Raw genomic sequence first — 19,265 nt, 5'->3', positions numbered from 1 at the left:
TTTCATGAATTGAATAAGCACAATTCTGCTTTTATTCAGGATCACTAACTCTGGATTTATTTGGCCCATTGCACTTTTGGCATTTGAATTGGACATTTGGGTTTTTGTTACATGGGCCTTTAATTTGTTCAAGACATCAAGTTCTCTGAAAACAGTGATTAAGAGGTCAAGCCTCATTATAATATCATGTTATATTGCCTGTGCAGCACTGTTTGTCTGCAAGCAGTTTGCACTGTTGTATTAAATTTGTCTCCTTACTCATCTTGGAGGACAAGTGAGTGTTTAATGGAGCAAATGTTTAAATCTCTTCACCTACTAGTGAGAGTGAATATATGGACAAACATCTTACAGTTGTGTTGAAAATTGAAAAAAATGCACTGAAATAGACAGGAAGAAATACATAAATTTGAACAAAAAGTGTCATTATTTCTCTTTTAAAGATACATCTCCAAGTGGAGGGATGGGAAGATTCATCGCTGTGATCATTATTAGAACACTCCTGTTCAGATATGCTTGTGCTTGGACTGAGCACACAGACAAGTTTTGGGTTAGACTGTGATGTAGCCATGAATAATCCACAGCCACACACTGTTGAGTCTCTTGTGGGCAAAATTGCCATTTAAGGTGAAGTACCCAGAAGGGGTATACACTGTGGCATGTAGATGTCACTGGAAGACGTTAATTGCACATATCTTGAGATGGTTATGGCGAACAGTCTCCATGAACTGCAGCAGTTCAAGTGGTTTAAGGACACCACAATGCTGTAAGGGATGGGGTTCCAGGCTTTTAAAATCAGCAACATTGACGGAACAGCAGTATATTTCCAGGTCAGGTTGGTGAGTAACTTGGAGGGAGCTTGAGGGTAATGGTGTCCCATGTATCTGCTGTCCTCTCCCTCTAGATGGTGGTGTTTGTAGATTTGGAAGATGGGGTCTTGAAGTTCTGCGGTGCATCTTGTAGATGATGTACACAGCTCCTACTGGGCATCAGTGTTGGAGAGTGTGAATGGTTCAGAATGTGGTGCCAATCAAGTGGGATAGTTTGTTGTGGATGGTGTCAAGCTTCTTCAGTTTTCTTGGAGCCACACTCATCCAGTCAAATGAGCATGCTTTTACACTCCTGACTTGTAGAGTGTAGACAGCTTTGTGGAGTCTGGAGGAGAGAAGTTTACTGCAGAACTCCTAACCTGTGACTTGCTTTTTTGGTCACAATATTATACGGCTAGTCCAGTTCAGTTTTTGGACCTCAGTATGTTAGTGAGAATTTCAGTGATATTAATGTTAATGACTATTAAGAGGTGATGGTTAGATTATCTTGTTGGAGATGGTGACTACCCAGCACTTGTGTGGAACGAATGTTACTTAGGAAAGCAGAATAAAACTGAATCAGGTGGTATCACAAGGCAAATACTCCTTTTGGGGGTGAAAGGGGAAAAACAATGAGAGAGCTTTTGGGAGGCTTCCATTCTGCTGGGATCAGAGTTCACATCTCTTTGAGACTTTGGGAAACTACATACAAACCCAAAAAAAGAGTAAAGGGTCAAGCAGAACTTGAACTATCTGAAAATACAAACTTTGAAATATTCTCCTGATCTTTGTCACATCTCTATTTCTTTCTCTCTCCTGTAAGATGCTCCTTCAAACCCCTCTTTGATCAAGCTTTTGTCAGCTGTACTAACATGTTATGCAACTCCATGCCAGTGTTTATCTGATAATCCTACTTAGTAGCCTCTTGGAGCATTTTGCTACATTAAAAGCTGCTATACAAAATAATTATATTGTTGGAAGAAGAGTACCCTTGAGTGTGTTTCTTGAGTTGAGTCCAACAGGCTGAGAATCATATTTGCTGTCCACTTAGAATAATTGAAGAGTTATTTTTGGAACATGCGCTGTTTAGCATATATCTTGGATCATCTTTTCACTCGTCCTGGTTAATCTCTGACTCGATTTCATTAAGAAGAGAATGAACAACTGGGTTTGTAGGTTTTTTTTAAAGCAAAAGTTTCCTTAACCCTTTTCTCCCCCCCCCCCCCCCCCCCCACCTAAGATTACTACTTGTCGGTGTATTTTTGAGATGGGGATCTTTGGGGTTCAGCTGTTGTTTTTGAAGTATGAAAGAAAATTCTGAAAGCATGTCCATTAAGCAAAGGAAAGCAAAATTTGGGAGTAGATGGTTTGTTAAACTAAGCCATATTTAGAAATGAGAGTGAGTTAATTGGGGTTCATTGTGGCAAAGGATTGGAATCAAGTTGGACAGACCTTGCCAGGTGGCAGGCACACAGAGGCGCAAACCTCCTTTCTCACTGCACATTTCTAACCTCCACTCACCCACACCTCCCTCACTTCACTCCTTTGCAATCTCTCTGTGATGTAATCTCAAGCACTGCTCGTTCTGTGTATATAAATATATATATATTAATAAAGAGGGGAAATGATCACAAGTCGTGCAATTTTCTCTTGTTTCTACTTTTTTGTCCAGGCTTTAACAAAGAACTGAAGATTTTATTCTCATCTTGACACCCATGTGTTCACCTTTCCCCACATTCCATTTTTTGTACAGACAAAACAAATTGAGAAACGCTGAAATAATGGTCCTGGTGCTGTTGGTAACTATCATTTAATTTATTTTCAGTGCCTCTTTCCTTCCCTCCCACTTTTCTGTAATGCTATAATTCATGTATGTTTGTTTATTCTTCCACCACCTGAAGCCTCAACCACACTGTGATGTTTCCAGTATTAATAAAGCTGTACTGTTCAAAACTATCAGCCTGCGTCTCTTCTCACCCACTGATGTGCTATTTGCTTTTGTTCCAAATCCTGTTTCCTCTTTCACACTCTTTTTCATATCAGAAAACAACCACTTCTCTGGGATGAGGAAGTGTGCCGACAAGGAAATTCTGAGTCAATGTCTCAGTAACCAAACTTTGTGGAGTTGGTCAGAGCTTGGAGACTCTTTAGTTATTGAGTTTCAACATGTTCATTTTTCAGATTTATTTATTTACCATGTGATTGAATGAACATCTGAAGAATGGGTGGATTGACAGATGTATGTTTTCCCCTGACTCTTCATGAGATGGATCCATTGGCATTTCCTGTGCTAGGTTCAAGTGGAGGAGTTACAGTTATCTTGAGGAATAGTTGGACAGGTTGAATCTGAATCCATTGGAGTTTAGAAGAATGGAGGTAATCTTATTGAAATGTGTAAGATCCAGAAGGAACTTGACAGGGTTGATGCTGAAAAGATGATACCCCTTATGAGAGAGCATAGAACCAAAGGACTCATTAAAAATAAGATGATCTCCCATTTGAGATGAAGGTGGGAAAATGTTTTTTCTTTCAGACTTGAATTTCCCCAGAAAGCAGCTGGCATGGTTAAGGCAGAGATAAGTCTTAAACAAAATCAGAAATTGCTGGAGCAACTCAGCACATGTGGCAGCACCTGTGAATATAGAGTTAACATTATTGAGGAATTGTGGCAAAACTAAACATAATGGGCACTGGGTAAAATCCACTGCAGGTTGGAGTCCTATCTAGCACAAAAAAAGTAGATATAGTTGTTGAAAGTCAATCATCTCAGTCTCAGGGTATTGCTACAGAAGTCCTGAGTATGACGTCTTAGGATTCCTGAAGAAGGGCTCATGCCCGAAACGTCGATTCTCCTGCTCCTTGGATGCTGCCTGACCTGTTGTGCTTTTCCAGCAACACATTTTCAGCTCTGATCTCCAGCATCTGCAGTCCTCACTTTCTCCTATGACGTCTTAGGCCCAACTACCTTCAGCTGTTCCATTAATGACCTTCCTTCCATAATAAACTTGAAAAATGGGAATCATTGTTGATGATTGCACAGTTTTAAGCATGACACACAAGTCAAAATATACTGAAGTGGTCTGTATTCATATGCAGTAAGACCTAGACAATGTTACACTTGAGCAAAGATCTGGTAAGTAACATCTGTCCCACACAAGTGCCAGGCAAAGCCATCAACAAAAAGAGAATGCAAGCCCTGCCCCTTGGTATTAATAGCATTACCATCACTAATTCCCCTATTATCAACATCTTGGAGTTACCATTGACCAGAAACTAAACTAGAACCAAGACATGTAAACGCTGTAGTTCCAGATGGTGCAATGGTAATTAATATCCTGAGGCCCAGGCAAAAGATATGTTGTCATGGGTTTGAATCTCACCATTGCTGCTAGTAAACTTTAGATTCAAGTAATAAATCAGAATATAATGCTAGTCTCAAAAATGGTAATAACAACCATGACAACTATCATTGAATGTTGTAAACGTTCATCTGAGTGAAAGAAATCTGTCATCTTTACCCAGTCTGGCCTACATGTAACTCCAAACTCAAAGCAATGTGGTTGCCTCTTGCTGTCCTTTGAAATGGTTGAGCAACCCACTCAGGAGGATTTAGGGATTGGCAACAAATGTTGGCCTTGTCAGCATCTTTCATTCAGATGAAATAATAAAATAAAAGTGTGGTAAATAACTCATCTACTCTTTTCCAATGCAGTTCATCTACAAGAGACAGGGTAGGAGTGTGATGAAATGCTCTCCACTTGTCTGGATGAGTGCAGACAACACTGAAGCACAATATCTCCCATCACTGGTCAGAATGGACTTGTATGGGCCGAAGGGCCTGTCTCCATGCTGTAAGATTCTATGACTCTCTATGATATAGTCCACTTGATTGGGATCTTCAGTATTCAAACCCTGCACCACTGACCCCCAGTAGTATCAGTGTGTACCATCCACATGGTGCATTGCAATAACTCACCCAGGTTTCTCCAAAAGCACTGTCCAAACACACAACATCTACCTAGAAGAACACTGAGAAAAGAAACAATTTGAAAACATCAGCATGCCTTCACTATTTTCCTCCTTAACAATATTGTGGGTGCTCCTACACCAAATGGACTGCAGTGGTGTTCAGGAAGGCAGCTCACCCTCACCTTCAAAGGCAATTAGGGATGAGAACAAATTTTTAAAAATCAATTAGTATTGACTGGTACTGAGGTGTATCCGTTGGGGCTGACTGTTTCTACTTTAGAAGAATGTGAGGACTGCAGATACTGGAGATCAGAGTCGAGTGTGAGATGCTGGAAAAGCACAGCAGGTCAGGCAGCATCTGAGGAGCAGGAGTATCGATGTTTCAGGCATAAGCTCTTCATCAGGAATCTTGATAAAGGGCTTATGCCTGAAATGTCACTTCTCCTCCTCAGATACTGCCTGACCTGTGCTTTTCCAGCATCTCACACTTGACTCTGTTACTACTGTAGATCCTTTGGGATTGATTGTTACTGGGAATAACTTATTAGCGGTGAATCCATTATACTTGCATTGACACAGGTTTGCCTATGGGGGACACGAACTGGCTATTAGAATCATAGAGATGTACAGCGCGGAAACAGAACCTTCGGTCCAACTTGTCTAGACCGACCAGATATCCCAACCTAATCTAGTTCCACCTGGCCCATATCATCCCAAACCCTTCCTATTGATGTACTCATCCAGATACCTTTTAAATGTTGCGTTGTACCAGCCTCCTCCACTTCCTCCGGCAGCTCATTCCATACATGCACCACACTCTGCATGAACATGTTGCCCCTTAGGTCTCTTTTATATCTTTCCCTTCTCACTCTGAAGCTATGCCCTCTAGTTCTGGACTGGCACACCCCAGGGAAAAGACTTTATCTATTTATCCTATCCATGCCCTTCATTATTTTATAAACCTGTATGAGGTCACCACTTGGCTGCCGATGCTCCAGGGAAAACAGCCCCAGCCTATTCAACCCCTCCCTATAGCTCAAATCCTCCAATCCCGGCAGCATCCTTGTAAATAGTTTCGGAACCCTTTCACGTTTCACAATATCCTTCCGGTAGAAAGGAGACCAGAATTGCATGCAATATTCCAAAAGTGGCCTAACCAATGTTCTGTACAGCCGCAACGTGACCTCCCAACTCCAATACTCAGTACTCTGACCAATAAAGGAAAACAGACTAAACACCAATTCGAGTCATATAGATGTACAGCACAGAAACGGACCCTTCAGTCCATGCCGACCAGATAACCCAACCCAATCTAGTTCCACCTGCCAGCACCCAGCCTATATCCCTCCAAACACTTCCGATTCATATACCCATCCAAATGCCTCTTAAATGTTGCAATTGTACCAGCCTCCACCACTTCCTCTGGCAGCTCATTCCATACACGTACCACCCTCTAGTTCTACGCTCCCCGCCCCCAGGGAAAAGACTTTGTCTATTTATCCAATCCATGCCCCTCAATTTTGTAAACCTCTCTAAAGTCACCCCTCAGCCTCCGACACTCCAGGAAAACAGCCCCAGCCTGTTCAGCCTCTCCCTATAGCTCAAATTCTCCAACACTGGCAACATCCTTGTAAATCTTTTCTGATCCCTTTCAAGTTTCACAACATCTTTCTGATAGGAAGGAAACCAGAATTGCACAAAATATTCCAACAGTGGCCCAACCAATGTCCTGTAAAGCCACAACATGACCTCCCAACTCCTGTACTCGATACTCTGAGCAATAAAGGAAAGCATACCAAACGCCGCCTTCACTATCCTATCTACCTGCGACTCCATTTTCAAGGAGCTATGAACCCGCACTCCAAGGTCTCTTTGTTCAGCAACACTCAGAGGACATTTTACATTGTGTAGAAGCCCTGCTAAGATTTGCTTTCCCAAAATGCAGCACCTTGCATTTATCTGAATTAAACTCCATCTGCCACTTCTCAGCCCCTTGGCCCATCTGATCAAGATCCTGTTGTAATCTGAGGTAACCTTCTTCGCTGACCACTACACCTCCAATTTTGGTGTCATCTGCAAGCTTACTAACTATACCTCTTCTGCTCGCATCCAAATCATTTATATAAATGAAAAATGTAGAGGACCCAGCACTGATCCTTGTGGCTCTCCACTGGTCATCGGGGTTCAGTCTGTAAAACAACCCTCCACTACCACCCTCTGTCTTTTGCCTTTGAGCCAGTTCTGTATCCAAATGGCTAGTTCTCCCTGTATTCTGAGAGGTCTAACCTTGCTAACCAGTCTCCTATGGGGAACCTTGTCGAACGCCTTACTGAAGTCCATATAGATCATATCTACCGCTCTGCCCTCATCAATCCTCTTTGTTACTTCTTCAAAAAACTCAATCAAGTTTATGAGAGATGATTTCCCACGCACAAAGCCATGTTGATTATCCGTAATCAGTCCTTTCCTTTCCAAATACATGTACATCCTGTCCCTCAGGATTCCCTCCAACAACTTGTGCACCACTGATGTCAGGCTCACTGGTCAATAATTCCCTGGCTTGTCCTTACCACCCTTCTTAAACAGTGGCACCACGTTAGCCAACCTCAAGTCTTCCAGCACCTCACCTGTGACTATCGATGATACAGATATCTCAGCAAGAGGCCCAGCAATCACTTCTTTACCTTCCAACAGAGTTCTAGGGTATACCTGATCAGATCCTGGGGATTTATCCACTTTTATGCATTTCAAGACATCCAGCACTTCCTCCTCTGTAATATGGACATTTTTCAAGGTGTCACCATCTACTTCCCTACGTTCTATATATTCCATATCCTTTCCACAGTAAATACTGATGCAAAAAACTCATTTAGTATCTCCCCCATTTTCTGCGGCTCCATACAAAGGCCGCCTTGCTGATCTTTGAGGGGCCCTGTTCTCTCGCTAGTTACCCTTTGGTCCTTAATGTATTTGTAAAAACCCTTTGGATTCTCCTTAAATCTGTTTGCCAAAGCTATCTCATATCCCCTTTTTGCCCTCCTGATTTCCCTCTTAAGTATACTCCGACTGCCTTTATACTCTTCTAAGGATTCACTCGATCTATCCTGTCTATACTTGACATATGCTTCCTTCTTTTTCTTAACCAAACCCTCAATTTCTTTAGTCATCTAGCATTCCTATACCTACCAGCCTTTCCTTTCACCCTAACAGGAATATCTCTGGATTCTTGTTATCTAATTTCTGAAGGCTTCCCATTTTCCAGCCATCCCTTTACCTGCGAGTATCTGCCCCAATCAGCTTTTGAAAGTTCTTGCCTAATACCGTCAAAATTAGCCTTTCTCCAATTTAGAACTTCAATAGAATTATGGTCACTGGCCCCATATTTCTCCCCCACTGACCCTTCAGTCACCTGCCCTGCCTTATTTCCCAAGTTTTGCACCTTCTCTAGTACGTACATCCACATACTGAATCAGAAAATTCTGTTATACACACTTAACAAATTCCTCTCCATCTAAACTCTTAACACTATGGCAGTTCCATTTTATATTTGGAAACTTAAAATCCCCTACCATAACCACCCTATTATTCATACAGATAACTGAGATCTCCTTACAAGTTTGTTTCTCAATTTCCCTCTGACTATTAGGGGGTCTATAATGCAATCCCAAAAAGGTGATCATCCCTTTCTTACTTTTCAATTCCACCCAAATAACTTACCTGGATATATTTCCAGGAATATCCTCCCTCGGTGCAGCTGTAATGCTATCCCTTATCATACTCCCCCTCCTCTCTTGCCTCCCTTTCCATCCTTTCTGTAGCATTTGTATACTGGAACATTAAGCTGCCCATCCCTGAGCCATGTTTCTGTAATAGCTACGATATCCCAATGCAATTTAATTTATTAGCCTTACCTTGTCCCTGCCTGGCCTGACTCCTTGAATCACTTCTGTTCTCAACTGTACCAGCTTCAGATTGATTTCTTTCCTCAATATCTTCCTGGGTCCCCACCCCACCTTACTAGTTTAAATCCTCCCGAGCAGCTCTAGCAAATCTCCCTGCCAGTATATTAGTCCCCTTCCAATTTAGGTGCAATTCGTCCTTCTTGTACAAGTCACTTCTACCCCAAAAAGAGATTCCAATTATCCAAAAATGTGAATCCATCTCCCATACACCAGCTCCTCAGCCATGCATTCATCTGCTCTATCCTCCTATCCCTGCCCTCACTAGCTCGTTGCACTGGGAGTAATCCAAATATTACTACTCTTGAGGACCTTTTTAAATTCCTGCTAACTCTCTGTAATCTCCCTTCAGAATCTCAACCTTTTCCCTTCCTATGTTGTTGGTTTCAATGTGGACAATGCCCTCTAGCTGGGCCCTCTCCCCTGTGAGAACATTCTTCACCCTCTCTGAGACATCCTTGATCCTGGCACCAGGGAAGCAACACACCATTCTGATTTTTCGCTGCTGGCCACAGAAATGTCTGTCTGTACCTCAGACTAGAGAGTCCCCTAACACAATTGATCTCTTTGAACCCAACGTATCCCTCATTGCATTAGAGCCAGTCTCAATACCAGAAACTTGGCTGTTTGTGCTACATTCCCCTGTGAATCGATCACCCCCTATATTTTCCAAAATGGCATACCTGTTTGAAATGGGGATAGCCACAGAAGCCGCATACCTTTCCTATTTTTTCTGGAGTTAACCTATCTATGTGACTGTATCTGCGCCCCCGCCCCGCGCTTCCTATAACTGCCATCCATCACATACTATTGCTGTTGCAAATTCCTCATTGCCTCTAATTGTCTGTAAAACCGATCCATTCAATCTGATAGGCTTCGTAACCAACAGCATTTATTGCAGATATAATCCGCAATAACCCTTAAACTCTCTTTAAACTTCCACATCTGACAAGAAGTGCATATCACTCTATTAAAGGCCATTTTTGCTCCTTCACTGTCTACAGATCCAGACAATAATACCGTCTTATTCCTCTACAAAACACTGCTTAGGTTAAATTAATAGTTATGGCTTATATTTTAAGTTTAATCAAGAGACTTATCTCCAAACACACATAATAAAGAAAGAACCCACTTACTCACTACTACAGACTTTCTGTAGGCCACACTTAAAACAATTCACATATTTGTTTCTGTGATGTGAACTTCGCCCAAACAGTTCCTCCAAGACCAGTTGTGAATTTCACTGTTTGTTAATTTTCCCAGGCACAGTCTGATGTCCAGCGATACATGAATTAAAACAGCAAAAGCAGTAACTGTGCAGGTACACTGTGGTGTCAGTTTCTTTCTCCTGCACTGACCTCTCCATGTGCTTCCTTGTCTGTTCCTCCTCCCTTTTAAAACTGCTGCTGTTTTGACATTTTTTTTCCCAAAGTTTACATGCAACAGCATGTAAAACAGTAATTGCTGCTCCTGGAATTCGAGGAAATCACCCCTAACACCTAAAATACCTCAAAAAAAGGAGCAGCTGTGAAAGCCAGATATTTTTCCCATCCTCCATCTTGGAATACCTAGAATTCAGTTGTTAATGTTAAACTGAGAATGTAATTTTAAAAAAAAGTTTTGTGATTTACATATGAAGGAAGTGAAACTAACATGGTCATTCTAACAGATGAGAGACTTGACAAACAATCAAGGTGTTTTTCAATGTATAATTTAAATTACATCACATTGTAAACTTTTCCTATAAATTCTGTGTCTTACAATTGTGTATTCCACAACGGCATGTGGAGCAGTGCTCCGAAAGCTAGTGCTTCCAATTAAACCTGTTGGACTATAACCTGGTGTTGTGATTTTTTAACTGTTTACAATGACTGTCACATTATTTGCTTTCAAGACATGTAGCAATCATTCAACAGTCCTCAGGTTTTAAAACAGTTGTTTCAGTTAAGTCTACAATCAAAATACAGAAAAATCAAGGCGATCTCTTTACACAAGAATGGAGAAGCATGAACACATTTCCTACTTCACTTCAGATGTGATAGAAACGGGTAAAAAATTCCATCCTTTTAACTTTAACTGCTGTTTAATTAAAAATGATGATCTGCATCTTATCTTCAACCACCAACTTTATCTCCATATCCATCGTTACCACTAGCTATCAAAAATGTTTCAATATCAGATTTATAATTTAGGGGCGGCATGGTGGCTCAGTGGTTAGCACTGCTGCCTCACAGCGCCAGGGACCCGGGTTCAATTTCCGCCTCGGGCAACTGTCTGTATAGTGTTTGCACATTCTCTCCGTGTCTGTGTGGGTTTCCTCCGGGTGCCCCGGTTTCCTCCCACAGTCCAAAGAACTGGTGAATTGGCCATGCTAAATTGCCTGTAGTGTTAGGTGGATTAGTCAGGGGTAAATATGGGGGGGGGGGTTCTCTTCAGAGGGCCAGTGTGGACTTGTTAGGCCGAAGGGCCTGTTTCCACACTGTAGGTAATCTAATCTAATCTAATAATGACTAATTTAGCTAGTATCTACTTCATTTTGTGGGATATAGTTTAACACCTAACTCTTCATGCAAAGAACAATTTATTTCCTAACTTCTCTCCTGAGAATAGCTTGGCTGTGATTTTAAGGTATGTCTCTTTGTCTTTCCAGTAGCGTTCAATGGTTTGATTGATCTATATTTGAGCAGGATTGTCTCTGATCTGTATTCACAGTACTTAATCGCTTAAACCTGTGAGTGGAGCTAGAGAACTTAGATAACACCATGCTGAATGTCCCAGAATCTAGGCTGAGAGCATGTGTGGAAATCCTGTAATTGAAACGATATTTTGAAGTATTGCAAATAAATGTCGACATCACTGCATGCAATCAATCAAATATAATGGAAAATATACAACACTGGCCTCATGTCTAGCCAAATGCAGTATATTGCTCAATCTACTATATTAATTCTTTTCTGAAAATCTCAATTAAATCATCCTCTACCCATTTATATTCTGCGAAATACAAATCTAGTTTATGTAATTTCTTTTCATAATCTACACCATCAAGCCCCGGATTACATCCAAATGAATGTGTGCTGCAAACATCTGGAGACTAATATATCCCTTGAACAGAGTTGTTTGCTAAGCTGTTGCAGAAGACAAGAGTCAACCTCATGGTTGTGGGTCTGAAATCACATATGTGTCAGACCATAAGAATGGTCGGTGTCCTGCCTTAAAATGGATGTTAATGAACCAGATAGGTTTTCATAGCAATTGATAGTAGTTTTGTAGTACAATTATGAAGACTAGCTTTCAATTTGAGATTTAAACGTATTGAATTTAAAATTTCACCAGCTGCCATGTCAGAATCACAGAAGTGTCACAGTGCAGATGCATTCAGCCCATCATATCTACACCAGCTCTCTGAATGAGCATTATGCCTTCGTGTTTATTCTTCTGCCCTCTCTCCAAATCCTTGCATATTGTTTCTATTCAAAAACTTCTCCAATGTTGTCTTGAATGCCTCAATTGAACCTACCTCGTCCACACTTTGAGTTAGTGCATTCTGATCCCAATCCACTCGTCATGTGACAGATTTTTTTCTCATCACATTTGCTGCTTTGGCAAATCACTTTAAATCTGTGTCCTTTAATTATTGATTCTTTTTATGTCTGGGATAGTTGCTCCCAAATCTATTCTATTCAAACCTGTTGGTGCTTTTGAGAACTTCTATTAGATCTCTTCATCATCTTCTCTCCAAGGAGAAGTCCCAATCTGTCCTCATGACTGAAGTTTCCATTGCCTGAAACCGTTCCTGTAAACATCCTTCCAATAGTAAGCTGAAATCTAACAAGTGTTTTGTCTACGTTCTGTGGAATCTCCTTGCTCTTGTAGATTATGTCTTTATTAACAAAACCAAGAACATTATATGCTTTATTAACTGCAGTCTCAATTGTCCTGCCACCTTCAATGATCTGTGCACATATACACTAGGTCCTTCAACATCTGCATCTTCTTTAGAATTGTGCCCTTTATTTTATATTAACTGTATCTGTTCTTTAATACCAAAATGCATCACCTCACACTTCTTTGCATTGAACTTCATCTGCCTACTCCACTAATTTCTCTATGTACTTTTGGAGTTGTATGCTTTCTCCTCCATTCACAATGCTCCGAAGTTTCATATCATTCGTAAATTTTGAAATTGTTCCCTTCATCAAAATACAGATCATTAATATATAATCAGGAATAGCAAGAATCCCAACGCCAACCCTTGGGGAACTCCACTGCAAACCTTCCTCCACCCCATCTAATACCTATTGACCATGACTCTGTTTACTCTCACTCTTAGTCTCAAATTTCTATCGCTATTGTCCGTTTTATCACATGAGCTATAACTTTTCCCACAAGTTTATTGTCTGGCACTGTGTTGAGCACCTTTTGAAAGTCCATATGCACAACATCAACGGTGTTACCCTTTAAGTTAATCAAATACATAGTTGTAGAATCTTGTTCAAATAACGACCAAAATCTGTGAGTGGCAAAAGTAGCCTCTTTTAGTCATCGACCACAGTAGCAGAAGTTTGCGATGCAATAGAATCCTAAAATACTGTTCTTACTCTAAGGTTTTTTTAGACCCATTTTTTCATTTTAAAATTCCATTACTATGGTGTTACATTGTTTTATCTATACTTGCAAAGGTTTGAGGGGTTTCTGTCCCAGGAGACAGGAGATGGGTTATAATGTGTGCTAATTAGACAGAGAGGAATTTCAGTATGTGGATGTACCCACTGAAGAAGGTGCAAAACTTGATCTGGTCAAGAAATAAGGTGGGGCAAGTGACTCAGGTATCAGTGGGGGCGCATTTGGGGCCAACAACCATAATTCTATTAGTTTTAAGATAGTGATTGAAAAGGATAGACAGGATCTAAAAGTTAAACTTCTAAATTGGAGGAAGACCAATTTTGGTGGTATTAGGCAAGAACTTTCAAAAAGGTTGATTGGGGGAAGATGTTTGCAGGCAAAGGGTGGGTGGAAAATAGGAAGCCTTCAAAAAAATGAAATAACGAGAGTCCAGAGACAGTATCATCCTGTTAGGGTGAAAGGCAAGGCTGGTAGATGTAGGAAATGCTGGTTGACTGGAGAAAATGATGTTTTGGTTTAAAAAAAACAAGGAAGCATATGTCAGGTATCAACAGCAGAGATCAAGTACATCTTTTGGTGAGTATAAAGGCAATAAGAGTATACTTAAGAGGGAAATCAGGAGGGTAGAAAGGGGACCTGCGATAACTTTGGCAAATAGAGTTAAGGAGAAAGGGTAACTAGAGAGAGAATAGGACCCTTCAAAGATCAGCAAGGCAGTGTATGTGTGGAACCACAGAAGATGGGGGAGATAGTGTTTACTGTGAAGGAGGACATGGAAGAGACAGAAAGTGGGGAAATAGATGAAGACATCTTTAAAAATATCCATATTACAGAGAAGGTAGTGCTGGATGTACTAAAATGCATAAAGGAGGATAAATCCCCAAGACCTAAACAGGTGTACCCTAAAACTCTGTGGGAAGCTAGGGAAGTGATTGCTGGGTCCCTTGCTGAGATATTTATATCATCGATAGTTACTGGTGCCTGAAGACCGTAGGTTGGCTAACACGGTGCTACTATTTAACAAAGGTGATAAGGAAAAGCCAGGGTTCTAAACAAGGATCACCAGACCCAAAACATTAACTCTGATCTCTCTTCACAATTGCTGCCAGACCTGTTGAGCTTTTCCGGTAAATTCTGTTCTCGTTTCTGATTTACAGCATTCACATTTCTTTCCGTTTTTACTTGTCATAAGTCATTACTTGTCATATTTATCCCTATTTTAATTTCTACCTCTTTTTCCATCCAGAGCACTCTGGATTTGTTTGCCCTACTTTCCTCATTTAAGGGAATTTACCTTGACTGCACCCAAACCATCTCCTCATTGAAGGTAGCCCATTTTTCAGATATCTTTTTTTCTCCTGTCAAAATCTTTTGTTCCAGTCTGTCCAGCATAGCTCTGCTCTTGCCCTTTTGCACCTGTCCTTGTGTCATTGTCATTTGAGTGCACCCATTATCTCTATTTTTCACTGTATAATTAATTTCCTAAACAGGTAAATGGTTTGCCATTAGTTCTAGGATTTTAAGTCTCCCATGTGGAACCTAATCACATGCCTTCTGAAAGTTCTTATAAACAATATCCATGGATTTCTCACTTGCTACTTCCACAAGGTATTCAATTAGATTCTGTGAACGTGACCTATCTTTTAAAACTTATATCACTTCTCTTTCTGATCAGCTCTAAGCACTATTGGCCCTCAGACTTTGAATGATAGATTTTAATGATCTCCCCACAACAATTATTAGACTAACAGGTCTATAATTGCTTCAATTTCTCCCTCACCTTAAAAAAATAGTGGAGTTACATTTATAATTTTCCAATCTCAAAAGTGACCCTTCCTCATGCAAGAGCACTTGGAAGATTACATTTAATACATATTCAATTTCCATACTTACTTTAAAACATTGGTCCCCCATCTGTTTTTAAAAGGGTAAATTTATTATCCTTGACAACTCTCTCTTTTTAATATTATTGTACAAATCTTCTTATATTAAAGTCCCTCAAGTTTATTTTCATCTTCTGCACATTGTATTATCTTTCTTTGCTGTGCTATGTATTTTGCCCAGATCACTAGATAACTAGATAGTGATCCTAGATCACTAAGGTCTAACAAGAAATGATGCAGGGCTCGACCTAAGTTTGGAGAACAAGCCAGACAGATGGTTGAGGTGGCAGTGGGGAAACATTTCATTTCATTTCAGTGACCATAAAATATCATTAAAATTTGTTAAGGAGAAGGAAAAAAATGATCTGCCAAAAAGAGCTTTGGATTGGTGGAAGGCAGATTTCAGTAAAATAAAGCAGGATCTGACCAAATAGTGATAAAATAGTGGTGGGTAAAATTAAGGAGAATCTCAAGCTATTGTATAAGTATGTTAAGGGAAAGAGGATGACCAGGGACAGTAGGCCCATTAGAGATGAAGGGAGCAATCTGTGTTTAGAGTGGAGGATATTGGTGGTTGTTAAATAAATACTTCACTCTTCATTTGAGAGAAAGAGGATGTTGGAACAAAACTCAGAGTGGGACTGTGAAGTTCTTTAGCAGATTGACATAGGGACTGAGGAGATATTGGAGGTTTTGACAGGCTTAAAAGTGGACGGATCCCCTTGTCCAGATGGTGGTATCCCAGGCTATTGTGGGAGGTGAAGGAGGAAATTACAGAGGCTCTGACCTAAATTGTTAAACTTTTCTCTGCCCACAGGGGAGATGCCAAAGTACTGGAGAACAGCTAATGTGGTTCCACTTTTCAAGATGAGTGGTAGGGATAAACTAGGGAATTATAGACTGATGAGTCTCAAATCTGTGGTAGGGAATTATTGGAAAAAGTTCTGAAGAAGAGAAATATTCACCCCTTGGAGAAGCAAGGTTTGATCAGGTATAATCAGCATGGCTTTGTTAAAGATAGGTCATGCCTCCCGAATTTGATTTTGATATCATGAAGGTGATCAGGAACAAAGATGAGGGTTGTGCAGTTTATGTGGATTTCAGCAAAGCCTTTGATAAGATTCCACTTTTGTTCATCTATAATCTTATTCAATATTATTTTGACCAGTTTGCACTTGTCAGTCTCTATTTAATCCCATTACAGTTAACTTTGCTAAAACTTTGAATCTCAATTGTGTTAAACTTCTAGTTGTCAAATTCAACATTGAATTATTACAGAGAATGTAAAAATTTGCACACTAGAAGAGATATTGACAATGTTACTACTGTAGAACCACAGTCCACAGTAAAGCCGCTTTTACATAAACGAGCATTACAGTCAGAAAGCGAAGATAACACATAAGGGTGTAGGAGTTGCTAGTTGTGTACGCATGTAACACTATCTAGCAGTAGACAAGCAATTAAAGAGAATGTGGTTGCAGGACTAAGTTAGATGTTTGGAGCAAGAGGGAGTCCAATTTGCAACCCTTTGCACCATATGGATTACTCAGCTACATTATATAAATAAAGTTTGTTCCAAACACTAAGGCTTCTTGTGTGTTGACTCTTAAAGTTTGATGCAGAGGAAAAGATGTTGTCAACAATCACGTGGAATGGTGCCAGGAGAGTTGCCAACACAGTGCCATTTTCAGATATAGTTAAAGCTATTTTCACAATCATCATTTGTCCCTCACGATCTGCAGTTCAAGTGTATCAATGTTTTATCCATTTCTCTGTGGACACTCAAGAAGCTCAATACATTCAGAGCAAAGCAGTCCACTTGATCAACTTTGTTAATGGTTCTCCTATATTCAGAACACAGCAAGATACCCAGTCAAATTTATTATCAGCTTAAAATATCAACTAAGAAAAATTTCAAATCATTGAAGGATCTTAGTCAGCTTTACCCCCCATTGGTCTGGATCCAGAAATGAAATGTCCTTTCACCCAGGATTGTTCAAACTAGCAAAGTTATCTACAGGTAGCATATAGCAGAAACATTTTTTAAAAATTTACCAATATCAATACTTAGAATGGGATTGCAACTTTTTATTATGGCTTATAAATATTAACTGTAAGAATCAATTCTAAATTGCATTATAAGAATGAATACTGTCATAGAATATCAAAGGTAGTTTAAATATGATTGATCTACCTTAATGTTCAAATTTATCTTAAAAACAACTGGCTTATTCAATCAAATAAGATTTAAGGAAAACTATAATCACAATTCAGTATAATTTTACACTGCCTTTGCGTTAAATTTTAAATAAAGGGAGTTCTTTTAGAATTCAACTCTTTGGGCCCTATGATGGCTGCTCACTTTTTTTCTTGTGTTGCAGCATTTCCATGGGCTTTCATTGTCCATTGTATGACTACAAAAATATGTCTTTATCATTTTGCTTATACTGGTTCATGAATTCTTATGGTTCAACTAGTCTTCTTGTCTGGCTTCTGTCAGGTATTTGTCTACGCTTCAAGGTTCCTAAAAGTCTTGTGCCTTTCTGTATGGTGTTTTTTCCGCAGGTTTTGTGGCATTTATTCAAGTACCAAATATAGTGTATCTTATTCAAAGTAATTTTTTTTAACTTAATTTAATCTGAACCAGACTGGAACTAATGTCCTTGGGGGAATTTTTGCGACTGCTGTTGGGGAGGTTTTAAATTTAATGTGGCAGGGGGCTGGGAACCAGAAGAGAAGACAAGTAGACAACGAGGTGGAAACTGGACACTGTAAGAATCATGAAGATAGCATTAATAAGGGGAAGAGTAGGCAGAGAGCAGATGAATGCAGAAGAACTGGTGGCCTGAAGTGCATATACTTTAATGCAAGAAGTATAGTGGGTAAGGCCAGATAAACTTAGGGCTTGAATCAGTGCCTGGAAGTATAATGTTATTGCAATCGCAGAGACTTGGTTCAAGGAAGGGCATGATTGGCAACTAAGTGTTCCGGGATATAGATGCTTCAGACAGGACAGGGAGGGAAGTAAAAGGGGGGGGAGGAGTTGCATTGGTAGTCAGGGATGATATTACGACTGTGCTAAAGAGGACACTATGGAGGACGAGTAGTGAGGCATTATGGGTGGGGCTGAGAAATAAGGGTGCAGTTACATTGTTGGGACTGTATTACAGGCCTCCCAACAGTAAGCGTGGGGTAGAAGAACAAATAGGTAAACAGATTATGGAAAGATTTAGAGGCAACAGGGTGGTGGTGATGGGTGATTTTAATTTTCCCAGCATTAACTGGGAAACTTAGTGTCAGAGGTCTGGATAGGGCAAAATTTGCAAGAAGCGTCCAGGAGAGTTTTCTAGAGCAGTATGTCAATAGTCCGACGAGGGAAGGGGCCATGTTGGACCTGGAGCCAGGACAGGTGGTAGAAATTGTGGTGGGGCATTTCTTTGGGAACAGTGACCACAATTCTGTAAGTTTTAGAATACTCGTAGTCAAAGATGAGAGTGATTCTAAGGGAAGAGTACTAAACTGGGCCAAGGCCAGTTATATCAAAATTAGACAGGAGCTGGGAAATGTTGATTGGACACAGCTATTTGAAGGGAAGTCCACATTTGATACGTGGGTGGCTTTCAAAGATAGTGCAGGATAGGCATGTCCCTTTGAAAGCAAAGGATAGGAAAGGCAAGGTTCGTGAACCATGGATAACAGGAGAAATTGTATGACTAGCCAAGAAGAAAAGGGAAGCGTACATAAGGTCCATGAAGCTAAGAACAGACAGGCCCTGGAGGAATATCAGAAGAGTAGGACCAGTCTTAATCGGGGAATCAAGTGGGTAAAAGAGGTCATGAAATAACTTTAGTGAGCAGAATTCAGGAGAATCCCAAAACCTTTTATTATATAAGAAGCAAGCGGGTAACTAGAGAAAGGATTGGTCCACGAAAGAATAATGAAGGAAGGCTGTGTGTCGAACCTGACAGAATGGGTGAGATTCTGAATGATTACTTTGCATCATTGTTCACTGAGGAGAGGGA

At 40.3% G+C, this 19,265-nt stretch overlaps 1 protein-coding gene across 16 annotated transcripts in view; it reads left to right on the top strand.

Annotated features, from left to right (window-relative positions):
- Window positions 1–19,265, top strand: part of mtss1lb (MTSS I-BAR domain containing 2b) — a 175,356-nt gene that overhangs the window by 136,822 nt on the left and 19,269 nt on the right. The window lies entirely within an intron of this gene.

This window comes from Chiloscyllium punctatum, chromosome 26 (assembly GCF_047496795.1).
Source record: "Chiloscyllium punctatum isolate Juve2018m chromosome 26, sChiPun1.3, whole genome shotgun sequence".
Classification (NCBI taxonomy): domain Eukaryota; kingdom Metazoa; phylum Chordata; class Chondrichthyes; order Orectolobiformes; family Hemiscylliidae; genus Chiloscyllium; species Chiloscyllium punctatum.
Note: the sequence above shows the minus strand (reverse complement) of the source record. Positions and strands in the feature narration are given on the sequence as shown.